We start from the raw sequence: 16881 nt of genomic DNA, 5'->3' as shown, positions 1-16881 counted from the left end.
CTGGAGTGAAACGTACCTTAGAAGTTTGTTCTGTCATATACAGATATAGCTGTTAATGTCAACTCTAACTTCCTTTGCAGTGGGCGGGTTTATGGAACTTTACAAAGAAACAACTTGTCAGATAACAAGTGATGCATAACACCCGTATCACAAACAGCATGTTCTCAGAACATCCCCAAACACAGCTTTCATTTAAAAAATAAATAAATATATAAATAAATAAATAATTTTAAAAAAATGTTTGCTACAACTGACATGCTGGAGAGGTACTCACAAAAGACATCAAATTTGGGGCCTGAAATTAATCCCACTGGGATGAATTTGGAGCTGGGAGGACAATTGCCACCCAACCGTGCCTGAAAAAGAAAAAGGGAAGGGAATATACTGTTGCTATGGTTTCACATTAAGGCACAGGCTATTGCTATGACATACAGCAGTAATCTCTGTCCAAATCATATTAAGTCCAGCTATACAGGTATCTCCAACTGCATTTGTCTGTATGAGCTCACTGTATAAAATAAATTTAAAAAAAAATTAGAAATGATTACGATTGGGCATTGTGGTATTGTGGTTGGGATTTATTTTTCAAATAATGTTGTTTTTATAGATCCCAAGATAATAAGATTTTTCTGTCTGTATTTTTTTTCATGTGTTCTTTGTTAGGTAAGGTTATTTTAAGAGGTTAGGCTATATTAGTCCCAGTTTGAACTCAAACGCAAAATCAAAAATTGAACTTCTTTATTTAGGAACTACACTCACCAGCCACTTTAATAGGAACTTGTTCTTGATTCTACTGTAAGATTCCTGTTCTTGGCTGTAGGAGTGGAACCCAATGTGCTCTTCTGCTGTTGCATGCTGAGATGCTTTTCTGCTCACCATGGCTGTAAAGAGTTGCTATGAGCTACTATATCCTTCCTGGCAAAAAAGCTCAAACCAATCTGGCCATTTTTCTCTGACCTCTCTTATCAACAAGACGTTGGTTTCCACTCACAGAGCTGTCGCTCACTTAATGTTTTTTGTTTTTTGCACCATTCTGTGTAAACTCTAGAGACTGTTGTGTGTGAAAACCCCAGGAGATCAGCAGTTTCTGAAAGACTCAAACCAGTCCATCTGGCTCAAACCAACATCCATGCCACAGTGAAACAAAGTCACACTTTGAGATCACAATTTTTCCCATTCTGATGTTTGAACATTGTGAACATTAACTGAAGCTCTTGATTTGCATCTGCATGTTTTATGCATCAAGGGATTGGCTGATTAGAGAACTGCATAAAACAGCAGGTGGATGTAGGCGTGTTCCTTATAAAGTGGCCGGTGAGTGTATATTTCCAGTTTCATTTTGCCCAATAGATGATTCATAACCATTATTTTGGCTATAGATTGAAAAAAAAAATGCACAATTCATTTTTCGTATATATTCTTCTGTTGGAACTTTGTAGGTCAGACCTTGTTATAAAATTAGAGGATCGTGAGCATTTAATTTTTTTTAACACCCTGCAGGTTTCACAGGTTTAACATGTTGGATGAAAGGCTTTTTTTTTTTATGCCGCAGAAATCTTCTTTCTGACAAATTACTGCCTTGAAACAAATCTCTATTACACTACCGTTCAAAAGTTTGGGGTGACTTTGAAATGTCCTTATTTTTGAAAGAAAAGCACTGTTCTTTTCAATGAAGATCACTTTAAACTAATCAGAAATACACTCTATACATTGCTAATGTGGTAAATGACTATTCTAGCTGCAAATGTGTGGTTTTTGGTGCAATATCTCCATAGGTGTATAGAGGCCCATTTCCAGCAACTCTCACTCCAGTGTTCTAATGGTACAATGTGTTTGCTCATTGCCTCAGAAGGCTAATGGATGATTAGAAAACCCTTGTACAATCATGTTAGCGCAGCTGAAAACAGTTTAGCTCTTTAGAGAAGCTATAAAACTGACCTTCCTTTAAGCAGATTGAGTTTCTGGAGCATCACATTTGTGGGGTCGATTAAATGCTCAAAATGGCCAGAAAAATGTCTTGACTATATTTTCTATTCATTTTACAACTTATGGTGGTAAATAAAAGTGACTTTTCATGGAAAACACAAAATTGTCTGGGTGACCCCAAACTTTTGAACGGTAGTGTACATCATGTTGAATTTCTGGCTGATTTACAACGTATATTCTATGCACTGGATTACTGATGTACATTGATGTACATCATTCACAGCTTTGTGTGATGTCTTGGAGCACAAACAGACTCGTATGTAAAAACACTATCTTTTTGCATGAGGCAACTAGGTGCAATAAATAAGGAATAAAACACAAAGGGTGTTATCAAAAAATATATATTTTCCAATAACTGCACATCCTAAAGTGTTTTGTTCATCTTACACTCCAGCAATTGTTAGTGTTTTATTAATTAAAGAATATCATGTCATACTTTATCCATTTATAGTTAAATTTAATGTTGTAAAATATCTGTAAAACAAGTTATTACTTATTTCTATGTATGTTATGGCAACTATCAATAGTCTTACCTTCAGCAGCTCGTCATGTTACTGAGAAACCGCAAAAGATCACTTGAAGATTTGTCTGTCTTAGTAAACTGACAGATTAAAAAAAATGCTAAATCCATAGCAGCTCATAGAAAAACTTCACCATGTCGATACAATGTCCATCATAAATATATTCTTATTACAGAAGCGATAATGTATTAGAATAAGTGTATTAATATCAACCTTGCTGTTGATTGCTTGATTCTCCAAGCTGCAGTTATGTGAAATTAAACTTCTGACCAATCAGAATCAAGCAATCAACAGCACTTTGGGATAAGCCTTTGGAGCCCACAGCAAGACATAAAGCATAACACTATACACTATCCATCCATCCATTATCCGTAACCGCTTATCCTGTGCAGGGTTGCGGGCAAGCTGGAGCCTATCCCAGCTGACTATGGGCGAGAAGCAGGGTACACCCTGGACAAGTAGCCAGATCATCGCAGGGCTGACACATAGAGACAAACAAGTGTTGCCAGTCAAAACAAACCTCTCCTGGAAGCACTTATTTTATACCTATATGTTGATAATGGGGCGGCACGGTGGTGTAGTGGTTAGTGCTGTCGCCTCATAGCAAGAAGGTCCTGGGTTCGAGCCCCGGGGCCGGCGAGGGCCTTTCTGTGTGGAGTTTGCATGTTCTCCCTGTGTCCGCGTGGGTTTCCTCCAGGTGCTCCGGTTTCCCCCACAGTCCAAAGACATGCAGGTTAGGTTAACTGGTGACTCTAAATTGACCGTAGGTGTGAATGTGAGTGTGAATGGTTGTCTGTGTCTATGTGTCAGCCCTGTGATGACCTGGTGACTTGTCCAGGGTGTACCCCGCCTTTCGCCCGTAGTCAGCTGGGATAGGCTCCAGCTTGCCTGCGACCCTGTAGAAGGATAAAGCGGCTAGAGATAATGAATGAATGAATGAATGTTGATAATGGTAATATTTCTCAATCATCAGCTATCAGTTTATAGTCTTTTGAAAACCCATGACCTTCAGTTTGACCTTTCAAGGTCATTCACGGTCAAAGATCATGGTGCCAAATGAAAGCCCATATGGTACTTCCTATAAGTTGATATGGGAAATATCTGTCTACCATCAACCGTTTCAAGTTACAGCCCTCTGAAAATCCGTGACCTTGAGTTTGACCTTTCAAGGTCAAAGATCGTGATGCCAAATGAAAGGCCATATGGGAGTTCCTATATGCTCATAATAGTAAACATCTGTCTATCAGCAATTGTTTTTGAGTTATAATGGAAAATGTTATTTTGACCGAAAGGTTGACCTTGACCTTCATCTTGACCCAATTACCCCCAAAATTTAATCAGGTAATCTATCGACCATTGCCCACCTACCCCAAAAATTTGAAGTTAATCAGTGCAACCGTTTAGACACTAGATTGTTAATAGACAGACACACAAACAAACCACACTGATTACAATCCCTCGCTGCATTTACTCCGTCGCGGGCGAGGTGACAACCATTGACACTCACTTAAGAACCACCAATTAGCCTGCATGTCTTTGGAAGAAACTGGAACACCCAGAGGAAACCCACACAGACACGGGGAGAACATGCAAACTCCATACAGAAATACCCCTGTTGACCACTGGGCTTGAACCCAGAACCTTTTTGCTGTGAGGCGACAGCACTAACCACTACACCTGCACTATGCATTAGAATTTTTCATTAATTGTCTAAATTTTTGGACGGTATGGTGGTGTAGTGATTAGCGCTGTCGCCTCACAACAAGAAGGTCCGGGTTCAAGCCCCATGGCCGACGAGGGCCTTTCTGTGCGGAGTTTGCATGTTCTCCCCGTGTCTGCGTGGGTTTCCTCCGGGTGCTCCGGTTTCCCCCACAGTCCAAAGACATGCAGGTTAGGTTAACTGGTGACTCTAAATTGAGCGTAGGTGTGAATGTGAGTGTGAATGGTTGTCTGTGTCTATGTGTCAGCCCTGTGATGACCTGGCGACTTGTCCAGGGTGTACCCCGCCTTTCGCCCGTAGTCAGCTGGGATAGGCTCCAGCTTGCCTGCGACCCTGTAGAACAGGATAAAGCGGCTAGAGATAATGAGATGAGTCTAAATTTTTGTTTCTTTATAAGAAGCAAAAATCTTTCTGAGAAAGATTTTCACTTTTTTTTTTGCCATGTTCATTGCAAGACATCAAGAAACAGCAGGCTCTATATGTGTCTCTCGTGTGGCACAATAATAAAAAGCAATAAAGACACTGTTGTTATTGGATGTAATCTTGATGAAAAGTCTCATTAGGAGACGGCAAGAGGAATATCTCCGGCCTTGGCACTCAATGAATTTCATTAAAGAAGGAACAAAAACAATATTTACAATTCATAGCTGCCAACTTCACCTGCCATGATAAAGCACTCCATTCTAAGAGGGCAGGCTTATGAGATCTCTCACAGGCGTGCATGCATATCATTAATAAGTAAAAACAGATGAGGGGATTTGAATTAGATCAGAGAGGTATCAGATTAATCCATGTCCTATACCTGCTGTTCTGAACACTATTGACTTATGACTGTGTCTTAGCTGCTAAGGATATGAAAGAAAATATAATCACCAAACTGTGAAAATAACCATGATAAATTAAAAAAAAACCCATAATAGTTTCTGGTTAAAAAAAAAAAGTGGAGCTGTCTTTTTCTTAAACCTTTTACATAACATCCTATCAATTTAGCATCAAAGTTTAATCACAACCCCCCCCCCCCTCCCAGTATATATTAAGATCATTGTTTGTGTTTTCCTCATGATTCCATGCATACACCTTTGAATAGTTTTCACATAAAATATATATGATAATTGATGATCCAATTAGGATAATAAGGTAATTGAGGATTTTTTTTATAAATCCCCCCAATCCCACTCTGTCTGTCCCTTTGAGTTACATGTTGATCCTGAGACACCAGTAAGATGCTGACCTCTTCTGCTCCTCGGACCTGCCTGATCCATCCTGATGCCCTACGTCTGGCTGGAGTCTCATCACATTGCTCCTGTGGAGGACGGCCCCATATGGACAGTTGAAAGTCACACTTGGAAGACGCTCTGGACATTTACAGTAATGCTGTAAATATGGCTGGCGACTACAGTTGACTTGCTAACTTTAGGACTGCAGTTGTCATGAACAGTTTTGCACTCAAGTTTCCATCAATGAACAGTTTATAACTTCAACAAAACAGACTTCATGTTAAAACTATAATGAATTTCCTGGTTTCACAGTTATACTTTGTGACTATACAGGACACTGTTATAGTGGCAAGTTACAGTATTTATAATCATGTCTGTTATCACCCAAATGAGGATGGGTTCCCTTTTGAGTCTGGTTCCTCTCAAGGTTTCTTCCTCATGTCATCTGAGGGAGTTTTTCCTTGCCACCATTGCCACAGGCTTGCTTACTGGGGATAGATTAGGGATAAAATTAGCTCATGTTTAAAGTCTTTAAATTTCTGTAAAGCTGCTTTGCGACAATGTCTATTGTTAAAAGCACTATAAAAATAAACTTGACTTGTCTTGACAAATGAAAAACATTAAAGCTCACCATGTGTTTTAAAAATGGTAGGAATGTAAGCAAAGGTGATGTATAGAAGCTTGTTTCTGTGACATTCTATCTTGCAATTGTGAATTATTAGACTTCTTGCTTCCAAAGACATACTCCAGGACTGTCCAGTTCCCTAAAAAGAATGCTTCAGGTATGTATGTGAAGGTTCTCAGTCATTGTAAACCGTAGATGCTGAAAAAGGCAACTGGACTTGCTTGAAATTCTTGAAGGCATTTCACCTCTCATCCGAAAGGCTTCTTCAGTTCTGTCTGACTAGTGGGTCACTGGAGGCTGGATGTGAATGGTGTTAGCAGCCTAGAGGGTCGTTAGGGTGATCTGTGGGTCATCGGCTCTCTCTGCCATCATGTGAGTCATTGAAGTCAGCTGAGTCTTGGTGTGGATGTGTATTCAGTTTTTTGGGAAGTGTGCCAAGGACTGCACTGTAGGTGGCTGATAAGTGGTGTCTCAGACCATTTCCTCTGTTCAGTGATGGTCATTCCAGGTTGATGAAGATGGCTTCTTTTACTCCTCTTTCAAACTACCGGTCTTCTCTGGCTAAAAGGCGTACATTGCAGTCCTGAAATGAGTGTCCTTTGTTACTGAGATGAAGATAGACTGCAGAGTCCTGGCCTAAGGAACTGGCTTTCCTGTGTTGAGCTATGTGCTTGTGAAGCAGTTGTTTCGTTTCCCCAATATACAGGTCTGTGCATTCCTCACTGCATTGAAATGCGTAATAATAATAATAATAATAATAATACATTGGTTTTATATAGCGCTTTTCTTAACACTCAAAGACGCTTTACAAAAATTACACACACAACATGCACACAGCACACACACAGAGGAAAAACAGAGGGAAAAAGGGTGGATGATAATGGAAGATGATGTGTCAGGTATTGTAAGTAGCATTGAAGAGATGAGTTTTGAGTTGGTTTTTGAAGGACATCAGAGTTTCGGATGGCTTGTGGGAGAGAGTTCCAGAGAGTTGGGGCAGCAATGGTGAAGGCTCTGTCTCCCATTGTACGATATTTGGTCCTGGTGGTGGGTGTAAGAAGGTTTGCGTCAGCAGAGCATAGTCGGCGAGTAGGAGAGTAGCGTTGGAGGAGATCAGTCAGGTATGGGGGAGCGAGGTTATTAAGAGCTTTGTAGGTGATGAAGAGGATCTTGAAATGTATACGTTGTTTAATGGGAAGCCAGTGAAGTTGACAGAGGATGGGGGTGATGTGTTCTCTGGAGGGGGATCGAGTGAGCAGTTGGGCAGCAGAGTTTTGAACATATTGCAACTTTTGGAGAACAGAGGAGGGGAGGCCATACAGGATGCTGTTACAGTAGTCAAGTCTGGAGGTGATGAAGGCGTGGATTAGTGTTTCTGCAGCTGAGGAGGAGAGAATGGGTCGTAGACGTGCCATGTTATGTAGATGAAAAAAAGATGTTTTGGTGACATGGTTAATGTGTGACTTGAAGGAAAGTGCAGGGTCCATGTAGATTCCAAGATTTCTGACCAGGGGGGAGGGAGTAACAGAGTGACCATCGATGCAGAGTGAGAAATCTTGGGAGGTGGGGAGGATGGATTTTGGACCAAAGATGATAATTTCAATTTTATTGTTGTTGAGTTTGAGAAAGTTGTGGCTCATCCAGGTTTTAATATCTGTCAGGCAGTTGGTGAGGGTGGAAAAGATAGCTGGAGTGATGGTTTTAGTGGTGATGTAGAGCTGGATGTCATCGGTGTAGCAGTGGAATTGAAGTCCATGGCGGCGTATAATGTAACCGAGTGGAAGCATGTATAAGATGAAGAGAATGGGGCCAAGAACTGAACCTTGCGGGACTCCATGTGAAACAGGGGTGATACGGGATTTGTGATGGTTAATAGCAATGAAGTGGAATCTTTCAGACAGATAGGATATGAACCAAGAAAGGGCACAGTCAGTGACACCAATGGATTTCAAACGGTTGAGAAAGATGGAATGATTAACTGTATCAAAAGCAGCACTGAGGTCGAGAAGGAGGAGGATGGTGAAGGAGCCAGAGTCAGAGGAAAGCAGAAGGTCGTTTATAACTTTGAGGAGAGCTGTTTCACTGCTGTGGTGGGTTCAGAAACCAGATTGAAATGTTTCATACAGGTTATTGGAGAGGAGGTGATTTTTGAGTTGGGTTGCGATGGCTCTTTCCAGTAGTTTTGACAAGAATGTTAGGTTGGAGATGGGACGATAATTGTTAGGGTCATCGGGGTCAAGGGCAGGTTTTTTAATGCATACACTGCGTTATCCTCTTTATGTCTGGGTGTTCTGTCCTTAGGGTGGACCAATGCTTCAGGTATGGTATATTGCTTCTTTACACGTTGCATGATTTTGTTGTGGTTTGATTATTGGAAAGCCCAAAAAATTGGACTAATTATGCACTTATGTAATATTAGTAAGTAGCTGCAAGATTAGAAGTTACAGTTATGAACTAGAAGGGCACTCAGTAGAGTCCTTGGCCCATGGCCGACCTTTCCTCCAAATTTCATCCAAATCCATTCACTACTTTTTGAGTTACGTTGAGAACAGGCAAAAAAAAACAAAACAAAAAAACCCCAATCCTGGACCTGCATACATATCTGGATTCTGGATCCACATACATATCTGGATTTGCATCAACATCTTCTCAATTGTTCCTTGGCCCATGGCCCATCTTTCCACCAAATTTTCATTCAAATCCATTCACTACTTTTTGAGTTACGTTGGGAACAGACAAAAAATCCTGGATCTGCATATATATCTGGATCCTGGATTGACATGCATATTAGTGTAGCAGATAACTGAAACAATCTTTCAAATAGTGATACAAGCACCAAACTTGGCACAAATACTCCTTAGACATTATTCTTTTGAAAAAGTATGCAGGCCACCTGAAATTCAAGATGGCTGCTTATTTTCAAGATGGCCACCACTGCAGACTTGAAAATGGGATATAATCTGGCCACTTTGACCGATTTGAATGATCTTGGTGTCTAAAAGTAGGTTTTTGACTATGAGAAATCTAAAAATCCCACTCTTAACCTTCTAGGGAGCTCCTTTCTGCCATTTCTAGCAAAAATATGATGAAAAATATATATAGACCAGAACATATCCTACAAACTATTTTATTTATTTGTTATTTTTAAATGCACAACTGGAATGTTTAGTTATGGTCAATGTTTGTCACTGCAGAGTGCAGTGAGTCAAATACAGAGCTCACAAATGCACTGTTCACCCCAGCAGTGATCTGCATGGTTTCACTTGTCCTCACATTTGCAGCTACATAGTCCGGTGCAGGTGAGACTGAATCGGTAGCATTTGCACCTTCCACGGCATTCAGATTTGCATCCACATTTGGTCAGCTGTTGGCAACTCTCGGCAATAGGTGGAAGCGTTGTCCAGAAGACCTTCCATGTGTCTCCACTCTTTGTCCATCCCCAGTCAGCAGGACTTTGTGTTTCTGGTTGGCGCAGTGTTGACTGACTCCATATACAGCCTGCTTGATAGGCAGCATGCTTTGCATGCTGAAGTAGTGCTGCTTGAGTTGGAGAGATGGCTTCATATGGCTTCTGCTTTCGAGCAAACATATCCAGCCTGGCATCATCAACACGTGCAACTGTACTGGACCTGTCATACATTGTCACCACAAACTTCTCCAGGACCTCCAGATCATCATCATCTACTGTTGGTGGGTACTGGCTGAGCTTGGCAAAGACATTAGAAGCTTCAGCATACACATCCCAGGTTTGCCATGCAGACTTCTTCCCTTTGCTGCGGAAGCCTGATACAACATTGCAACCAGTGAAGGCATGGAAGAAGAGTATTCCTTTGCTCTTCTCCAGTCCTAAAGAGAGGTGGAGGTCATGTACAGGAATCCATCTCAGGTTCCGTCCTTGGCCAAAGGCCACCCACAACTGGTGCAGACCAATCCCTTGAAGGAGAGGCAGAACACTGATTGCTATGACGAGGACATCCTCTACATCTACTGCTACACCCTACACCCCAAACTATAATTATTGCTACAGTCTATACAAACATGCATGCTAGCTATGTTAGTGGACTATTTTACAAAAGGCCAAGAATAAGGCAAAAGTAAGCTTCTGAGTGATTTTATTCTCCCAGATTTGGATTCTACATGGTCAAAAATGTATAATTTGATGCCAGAATCATCCATATCGGACAAGTCTGTGCATAGTTATGGCAAAGCGATATATTTCTGTACTGGACATGGCGGCCATCTTTAAAATGGGCAGCCATCTTGAATTTCAAGTGGCCCGCGTACTTTTTCAAAAGAATAATGTCTAAGGAGTATCTGTGCCGAATTTGGTGCTTGTATCACAATTTGAAAGATTCCTCTGAAATATTATGTTATCTGCTGCACTATATTTGGATTTGCATCAAAATCTAAAGAATTGTTCCTTGACCCATGGCCCACCTTTCCACCAAAGTTCATGCAAATCTGTTCACTACTTTTTGAGTTACACTGAGAACAGGAAAAAAAAATCCTGGACCTGCATACATATCTGGATCCTGGATCCACATACATATCTGGATTTGCATCAAAATCTTCTCAATTGTTCCTTGGCCCATGGCCCACCTTTCCACCCAATTTAATCTAAATCCATTCATTACTGTTTGAGTTATGCTGAGAAAAGCAAAAAAAAAAAAAAAATCCTGGACCTGCATACATATCTGGATCCTGGATCCACATATATATCTGGATTTGCATCAAAATCTTCTCAATTGTTCCTTGGCCCATGGACCATCTTTCCACCAAATTTCATCTAAATCCGTTCACTACTTTTTGAGTTACGTTGGGAACAGACAAAAAATCCTGGATCTGCATACATATCTGGATCCTGGATTGACATGCATATTTGGATTTGCATCAAAATCTAAAGAATTGTTCCTTGACGCATGGCCCACCTTTCCACCAAAGTTCATCCAAATCTGTTCACTACTTTGAGTTACACTGAGAACAGAAAAAAAAAATCCTGGACCTGCATACATATCTGGATCCTGGGTCCACATACATATCTGGATTTGCATCAAAATCTTCTCAATTGTTCCTTGACCCATGGCCCACCTTTCCACCAAAGTTCATCCAAATCTGTTCACTACTTTTTGAGTTACACTGAGAACAGAAAAAAAATCCTGGATCTGCATACATATCTGGATCCTGGATCCACATACATATCTGGATTCGCATCAAAATCTTCTCAATTGTTCCATGGCCCATGGCCCATCTTTCCACCAAATTTCATCTAAATCCGTTCATTACTGTTTGAGTTATGCTGAGAAAAGCCCCCCAAAAAATCCTGGACCTGCATACATATCTGGATCCTGGATCCATATACATATCTGGGTTTGCATCAAAATCTAATCAATTGTTCCTTGGCCCATGGCCCATCTTACCATCAAATTTCATCTAAATCCGTTCACTACGTTTTGAGTTACGTTGGGAACAGACAAAAAATCCTGGATCTGCATACATATCTGGATCCTGGATTGACATGCATATTTGGATTTGCATCAAAATCTAAAGAACTGTTCCTTGACCCATGGCCCATCTTTCCACCAAAGTTCATGCAAATCTGTTCACTACTTTTTGAGATACACTGAGAACAGGAAAAAAAAATCCTGGACCTGCATACATATCTGGATCCTGGATCCATATACATATCTGGGTTTGCATCAAAATCTAATCAATTGTTCCTTGGCCCATGGCCCACCTTTCCATCAAATTTCATCCAAATCTGTTCACTACTTTTTGATTTACATTGGGAACAGATAAAAAATCCTGGATCTGCATACATATCTGGATCCTGGATTGACATGCATATTTGGATTTGCATCAAAATCTAAAGAATTGTTCCTTGACCCATGGCCCACCTTTCCACCAAAGTTCATGCAAATCTGTTCACTACGTTTTGGGTTACACTGAGAACAGGAAGGGGCGGCACGGTGGGTGTAGTGGTTAGCACTGTCGCCTCACAGCAAGAAGGTCCGGGTTCGAGCCCCATGGCCGGCGAGGGCCTTTCTGTGCGGAGTTTGCATGTTTGCCCTGTGTCCGTGTGGGTTTCCTCTGGGTGCTCTGGTTTCCCTCACAGTCCAAAGACATGCAGGTTAGGTTAACTGGTGACTCTAAATTGACCGTATGTGTGAATGTGAGTGTGAATGGTTGTCTGTGTCTATGTGTCAGCCCTGTGATGACCTGGCGACTTGTCCAGGGTGTACCCCGCCTTTCGCCCATAGTCAGCTGGGATAGGCTCCAGCTTGCCTGCGACCCTGTAGAAGGATAAAGCGGCTAGAGATAATGAGATGAGATGAGATGAGATAATGAGATGAGATGAGATGAGAACAGGAAAAAAAAATCCTGGACCTGCATACATATCTGGATCCTGGATCCACATACATATCTGGATTTGCATCAAAATCTTCTCAATTGTTCCTTGGCCCATGGCCCATCTTTCCACCAAATTTCATCTAAATCCGTTCATTACTGTTTGAGTTATGCTGAGAAAAGCCAAAAAAAAAAAAAATCCTGGACCTGCATACATATCTGGATCCTGAATCCACATACATATCTGGGTTTACATCAAAATCTAATCAATTGTTCCTTGGCCCATGGCCCACCTTTCCATCAAAATTTCATCCAAATCTGTTCACTACTTTTTGATTTACATTGGGAACAGATAAAAAATCCTGGATCTGCATACATATCTGGATCCTGGATTAACATGCATATTTGGATTTGCATCAAAAGTTAATCAATTGTTCTTTGAGCCATGGCCCACCTTTCCACGAAATTTCATCCAAATCCGTTCACTGCATTTTGAGTTACATTGTGAAAAGTCAAACAAATGGAGGCAAAAATGTAACCTCCTCCAACAAAGTTGACAGAGGTAACAACAATTTAAGAGGAAGAAAGATAGGATTCGATTTTCTCTCCAGCGTATGCTCAAATGAACAGTTCTAATATTGATTGGTTCTTTTGTCATTTTTTTCCCAGTCTTCTCTCCAGTTTTCTCTTCTTCTTTTTTAACCAAAGTAAAAGACATCTCAATTTGCAAGTTTCTTCTGGGCCATGCTATCTTTTTTCCATTTTTTCCAACCTTGTTGTTTTCGCAATAAAAATAACTGCCAGCTTTGTTATTGTTTACTGGTTAACGGTATTCAACAGCTGTTGTACACAGCAGGTAAACGCATGTTTACACGCGGTTGACTTTCTGTGGAACTTTGCTGCTTCATCAGCCAAGTGGATAAACACAAGCACTGTTTGTTTTGCCACGTGTCGAAGCATGATAAAGTTATTTGTTGAGGGAAAAACGGAGGCTGCTGATAGTCAGGTACATTCTAAGACACCTAATCGGATCAACAGTATATTCAAAGCCCGGAGAACGCTCATTTAAATGAGTAACACCTGAGGAAAAAAACCTCTCTTTAATTTGAAGTTCTAGCTCTGTCGTCACTCTTTACAAAAACAGCCTTTTTCCCTTAAGTAGGCTTTGATTAATGGGTACTTACACCACCAAGGCATCCAATTACTTCCTTTAATTATATCAGACATTATCAATGGCAGAGGAGGCCGAAACGAAGAAGGTATTTCTCTTTTATTAAGCTTAATGCCTTAACCCATGATGTGCATACTTTTTTAATTACCAAAGGGAATGTTAACAATTAAAGTGTTGTGAAGTGGTATACTCCACCAGCATGGCTATTTACAGTTGTTTGTCTGCTGGAAAAAATCGTAAGGAATTTTCGAGAGCTAACCTCCTGGCCTCAAACTATTTAAGAAGTAATCAGTGATGCCTTTTCATAATTAAAAATTGTCCTCCAGTGCTATTGCCAATTAGCTGTAATTTGATGACTGATACTGTAGCAGGTACTAAAAAAAAAGTGTGCGTGAGACAGAGTGTCTCTTCAAAGCTTGTTGGGAAAAAGCAGTGTAGGCAATGAAACGTGGGAGTTCTGACAATGTTTTTTCTCTCCTTAGTGTATTGGAGCCATTAGACGTAACATCCAGTGCACAATGTCATTCCAGTCAGCACATAAAAAACATAAGAACTTACAAACAACAAGATGAAGACAGATATTTTTCAATATGAAAAGTCTTCTTGACTTGCTCTTTGGGAGTTTCCTGACTAATTGCTAAACCTAGAGGATAAAAGATGGATGGATGGATGGATGGATGGATGGATGTCTTCTCTATCGCAGGCTAATCCTGATTTTCAGGCAATATGTAATAGGATATAGAGGATGTGCAGTCACGTGACCCGTCCGTGTATACTCCGCCATATTGGATGGCTTCAGGATTGTTTACCTTGCACGAGCATAATGGATCCAGGGAGTAATCCCCAAGAAAATTGGGAAAATACCCCATCTACATCGCGCGATAACTTGTCTAAGTTTGTTCAGCATCTTGAAGGTGACGTGAGGCAGCGTTACGTGGAAAAGTGTTCCGGGTTGGGGATTGCAGATCTGTACAACTTGCCACAATCCTTGTTCAGGGAAATTCGGAGCTGTGGTGCCGGTGATTTGCCCGATCTGGCCTACCACGACATTTACAATTTTCTTGTTAATCGTGTTACACTGGCAAAGCCCTCAAAGCTTACAAGAGCCTGGAAGCTTATAAATATTTTGTTGTGGGATGGGTATCCCAACTACACCTCTGGAAGGTTCCGAAGAAGAATGTCTACTTGATAACCTCACGGGTAAGTGGCATTAAGACATTTATCATAAAGAGACTATGCAGGACATTTTATCGTAAGAATGTTCGAAATCTAAACTCAGTTCCAGATATGAGAAGAAAACAGTAAATCAGAAAGCTGCGCACATTTGCGCAGCTTCCATGAAAACGTGCGCAGCTTTCTGATTTACTGTTTTCTTCTCATACTTCCTGTTTCATGGACTGTAACGGCATTTGCTTATTTAGTAATTTTAATACAGAATTTACTCTGATGAAATTATTCAGACACTCCAACGCCCCCCCTAAAAAAAAATCGGATCTGCACGATTCAGCCATGAAAAAGGCGGCATCCGCCAAAAGGCGCGCCGTTTGCATCCCTGTTTAAACTCATAGGTTAACCGACTTTAACCGGCTAATGAGGCTCGGTGGTCAGTCAAGATTTTTTTTAGTTTTCGCCATCCCTACTATGGATTGGCCTTTCAAAGGCATATATGAGCCAAAAAGATAAAACATTGTCATAGACTAGGCCAGGGTAGTAGGGCTAGGCATAGCCATTTTAAACATTAGAGATCAAGCGGACTGACGGCCACAAACACTGTTCTGTCTAGTTTCTAAGTATGCAGTTATCATTCAATCCGAAAATCAACTTAACAGATGTACTAGGAGTATTGAATTAGAAGATTACACCTACCTGATATGAAGTGTTCACTACAAATTCGGCTGGTAGAACTGGGGTACCAGTTTTCTCTTTGCACAGCGGACACCCATTTTGCGCGTCTCTCCTCGTCTGCGGGGAATCTATAAAATGACAGGCCCTCCTTTTGGCCCTGTCTATTGGTACAACCAAATGCTGAACAAGATATAACCATTCTCGAAAGATCTACTCCCACACACTTGATAATTAGAACGGGCTTGTCTAAGTTCTATGCACGGCCTTGCCGTCCAAGATGGCAAATAAACAAATATCACGTGACCTCGTGACGTCACGTGCACGCTCTCTATATCAGGTTTGCAGGTCAGGACCTTTTGGGGTTTGGTGAATAAGTCTTCCAAGGTTTCCATTTTATATCGGCGTGCATTATAAGAGGCCATTAACTAAGGTGAAGGGATTCTTTTCAGTATTGCAAGTAATTTCCTCTCCAGATACTGTATCTATCAGGTCCGAGTCTTGGATGATACATGAAAGCAACACACAAGCCAATTTTATGCTCATAGTAAAATAAAATGGCTATTGCTTCTTCATTTGGTCCAATGACCTATTAACATCTCATCTCATTATCTCTAGCTGCTTTATCCTTCTACAGGGTCGCAGGCAAGCTGGAGCCTATCCCAGCTGACTACGGGCGAAAGGCGGGGTACACCCTGGACAAGTCGCCAGGTCATCACAGGGCTGACACATAGACACAGACAACCATTCACACTCACATTCACACCTACGGTCAATTTAGAGTCACCAGTTAACCTAACCTGCATGTCTTTGGACTGTGGGGGAAACCGGAGCACCCGGAGGAAACCCACGCGGACACGGGGAGAACATGCAAACTCCACACAGAAAGGCCCTCGCTGGCCCCGGGGCTTGAACCCAGGACCTTCTTGCTGTGAGGCGACAGCGCTAACCACTACACCACCGTGCCGCCCCCACCTATTAACATATTAACACTTAGTTTAACTGTACAAATAGTATGCCACCATAAATACTGCTAATTGTACACCAAAGGTGGAGTGGCAGACTATTTAGGCATTTAGTAATATGGATTTGAGACTTACAAAATGAATGAAAATGTACCTAACCATCATACACTTTTTTATTCGAGGACTGTTTCAAATGTCAAGGTTGCCCTGGTGGGAGGGTGAGAGACCTGAAGCAACTGCTTATATCGTTTATTACCATACTAAAGGAGCTTATTTTCCAACAGCTGCACATTCTGAAATATTTTATTCCTCTTATACCACAGCAATTTGCCAATTAATAATTTATTATATACTCAGTATACTGTGAAAACACCCCTATAGGCACCCGATTTTTTTCATCCAAACTTTGTTATACAGTACATTTCTATTTTATGACTTCTACATTATCGAGTCAGTACAAAAACATTTTAGAGTTCCAAATGTTAATTC

This window comes from Neoarius graeffei, chromosome 28 (genome assembly GCF_027579695.1).
Source record: "Neoarius graeffei isolate fNeoGra1 chromosome 28, fNeoGra1.pri, whole genome shotgun sequence".
In the NCBI taxonomy this organism is placed as follows: Eukaryota; Metazoa; Chordata; class Actinopteri; order Siluriformes; family Ariidae; genus Neoarius; species Neoarius graeffei.
Note: the sequence above shows the minus strand (reverse complement) of the source record.